This window comes from Microtus pennsylvanicus, chromosome 6, assembly GCF_037038515.1.
Source record: "Microtus pennsylvanicus isolate mMicPen1 chromosome 6, mMicPen1.hap1, whole genome shotgun sequence".
Taxonomy (NCBI): Eukaryota; Metazoa; Chordata; class Mammalia; order Rodentia; family Cricetidae; genus Microtus; species Microtus pennsylvanicus.
The window spans coordinates 117,395,349-117,398,779 of NC_134584.1; the positions used below are offsets into that span (position 1 = coordinate 117,395,349).

General features: G+C 43.4%; 1 non-coding gene across 1 annotated transcript; it reads left to right on the forward strand.

Moving 5' to 3' along the window:
- Window positions 1-2,068: 2,068 nt before the first annotated feature.
- Window positions 2,069-2,214, forward strand: LOC142853222 (small nucleolar RNA SNORA51). The gene has a single exon (XR_012911140.1). It is a non-coding gene; the product is annotated as a small nucleolar RNA SNORA51 (small nucleolar RNA).
- Window positions 2,215-3,431: the final 1,217 nt, after the last annotated feature.

Genomic DNA, 3,431 nt, shown 5'->3' on the forward strand with positions numbered 1-3,431 from the left:
CCTGACTTCCTTTGAGGGTGAACTGTGATGTGAAGTGTAAGTCAATAAACCCTTTCATTCCAAAGCTGGTTTGGCTGAGGGTGTGTCATCACAAAATTGGCACCAGGATGGTGGAATATTATTGAGACAGACCGGGCCGTGCTGTTTTGGGGAGGACTGTGGAAGGACTTGAGAACTGGAACTATAAAAGCCCTTGAGTGTTGACAGGTCAGTGCGTGGTTCCATAGGATCCTGGAAGACTGGGAGTAAAACAGACAATGGAGGCCTGGCTTGTGACATCTCAGAGGGAAGCAAAGACTCTACCAGGGCCTTCTGTGTGATAACTCTGTGGTGTCTGGTCAGGTGGAACTGAAGAATTGGCCGTGATTAACAAGAGACCAGAAGTATGAAAATAAGACCTTTGTCTTACTGGGATACTGGATGCCAGTTACCTGGAGCTGAGAAATTTAGCAGTGGTTAAGAAGAGACTAGTACTGTCGAGGTGAAATCTTCTGGGAAGTGTTTCCTTGGAGTCAACACATGAAGCTGTGTTACAGAGGCAGCCAAGGTTGTACCTTGCACTGGCAGCTGAACATGCTAGTGTAAGACTCACCCAGGTGATAGTGGTTTTGAAGGCACGAAGGGGTCGTGGACAGCAGCTGAGGTTTGGCACTGTGAGAGATCAGGAGAGGCCGTTGGTGAAGGTGTAGCCTCAGTAGCATTTGAGGGCCCAGCACTGAAGGGGTCATGCAGAGAAGTTGAGGGTTGGCACCATGAAGGGAGTCTATGACAGGCTACGGGTGAAAGTGCAGCCAAGCTGCAGTAGAAGACCCCAGCATTTTGTAGATGTCCGTACCATGTGAGGACCACAAGGAATAGTAGCGGTGACAGAGATGAGCCTGTCTGACCTTGAAGTCAAGCTGTGTATGCTGCAGAGGGTAGAGTTGGAGGGGTGACCCAAGCCCTTTGGAGGAGCCCCGAAGGTTGTGAGTGAATCCCAGACATTGGACATTGGGTTACTTATATAATAGGAGCTTGGTTTTGCTTTGTTTGGATTGTGTCTGTGCCCTGGTCCTTCCCTCTTGAAGTGAGAAGGTATTTAATTATGATTTTTACAGAGTCTACAGCTGAAAAGCTTTGAACTTTTAAAAGAGATTTTAGATTTTTAAAGAGAATGGATTTTTTTTCCAGGAGATTAAAGTTTTAATGTGCTTGGATTTGTAAGGACTGGAACTTTCCAAGTTATGTTTGATACTGTGATATTAATATAAGTGTGCCATTTGAGGATAAATGAGAAAGGAATGGTTCTAATTGAAAAGAGATGTGTTTGTGTGTCAAGCTGACAAGGTTTCCATTGTGATGGCTACTTTTATGTCAGCTTGACACAAGCTAGAGTCATCAGAAAGGAGGGAGCCTCAAATGAGATAATGCCTCCATAAGATCAGGCTTCAGGAGAGCCTGTAGGGCATTTTCTTAATTAGTAGTTGATGGAGGAGGACCCAGCCCATTGTGGGTAGTGTCATCCCTGGGCTGGTGGCCCTGGGTTCTATAAGAAAGCAGGCTGGGCAAGCCATGAGGAGCAAGCCAGTGAGCTGAACCCTCCATGGCTTCTTTTTTAGCTCCTGTCTCCAGGTTCCTCCCCTGACTTTCTCTGATGAAGAACTGTGATGTGGAAGTATAAGGTGAATAAACCTTTGCATCCTTAAGTTGCTTTGGTCGTGGTGTTTCATCAGAGCAATAGCAATCCTAACTAAGTCAGAGGCGTAGTGGTGAGCCCGAAGTCTCACCGTCTGTCAGTAACCAGGCATCCTTATCTCCAAAGACAGAGCAAGAACTTGGACTTTTACCTGTTTGATCATTACAGTGGCATGGTATCAGTGTGGCATGCACAGTGCTTGCTGAGGCAAGAGATTAAGTACCTAAATCTCAATGTATAGGAGGGAAAGTGTTTAAGAGACTATGAAAGTCACCCATCATATCAAGAACCATGACATTTTCAACTAGTACAAGAAAAGAACATAAACAGAAATCAACACCCAGATGGCACAGCTATTGGAGTTATCTGAGGAGTTTGGCAGTGCTTTAGGGAGCTCTCCTCATGTCACCACAGACTGTGTTCTTATGCTGACTCTACATAGAAAGGAGGCAGAGTAAACCCACCCCCTGTTTGCCTAAGCCCAGGCCGTTGTGTCCAGGCCATTGTGTCTAGTCTGTATTGTGAATGGGGGAATCCATGGATTTGGAAAGAAGAAGAAAATGCTTCATTGAGCAATCAGGGACAAGCTGGGAAAAATGAATGAAAAAGTTTCATCAGATGTACAGAAAGTCTCAGGAGAAAAACAATGGAAGGAGAAAGAAAAAATCAAATGGAAGCATGGTCACTGCATCATTAACTGGAATTTCAAAATAGGCACACTCAACAGCAGACTGGGAAGAAGGAAGCATCGGTGAATTTGGGGACAGAACAGTAAAAACGAGTTAGTCTGGATGACCACAGAGTTCAAAGAGCCCAGAGGAGGAAGTGGACCTCAAAGTCCCCCCTGCCAATAAGAGAACACACCACAGCCATAGATCAGGGGAAGAGAAAGAAAGCATTTCAAATGGCTGAGAATCTCTCACAGTTTTCAAGTTCTGACCCTCATAATGATGAAGTTCAGCAAGACAACACAGTATAGTCCTATAGAGACCATGCAAACCACTCACCACCAGACTTTGAACACCAAAGACTGAGAAACATCCTTAGAAAGAGCCAGAGGAAAAAGTTTATCTTACCTCCACTTTGAGTTGGAAAACAATTTAAACGACAGCTAGTTCCTTATCAGCAGTCATGGACCCCAAGAAGGAATGTACAGTACTTTTCTAATGGCTAAAGAAGAGATTTATCAACTCAGAAATCTATGTCCACTAAAAATACCCTTTAAAAATAAGAGGAATCAAGATGTTTTAGGATTAAGGAGAGCAAAGAGTCTTTGCCACCAGTATATCTACCCTAAAAGAGTGACTGAAGAGAATTCTCCAAGGCAGGAAGAGAACATAAAAGATGTATCAGAACATTGTAAGAGAAAAAAGAACGAAGACCAAAATGTAAGAAACATAAGAAGAATAAAAAGTGAGTAACATAAAAGTGTTCTCTTACTGAGCCTAATTTTCTCATAATGTCTGGTGCCTGAGGCAACAACCATTGTTGATTATGGTCTTCGGTGTATGTAGAAGAAAGATTAATGTTGTAAGGAGGTGAGTTTAGTAATGGTGTTTGTAAGGGGAATTGTTTCTTTGTGACTCTTGAGCTAATGAATGTCATCACCACGTGACTATGAGAAGTGATTTGGGCAAATGTGATATTTAATGCAGTCATTAAGAAACTTACACAAAGAGATACACTGGGAATGACCACAGATATATCACACTGGGTTAGAGAATGTTCAGGTAACTCCGAATTCTAGGAAAGAGAC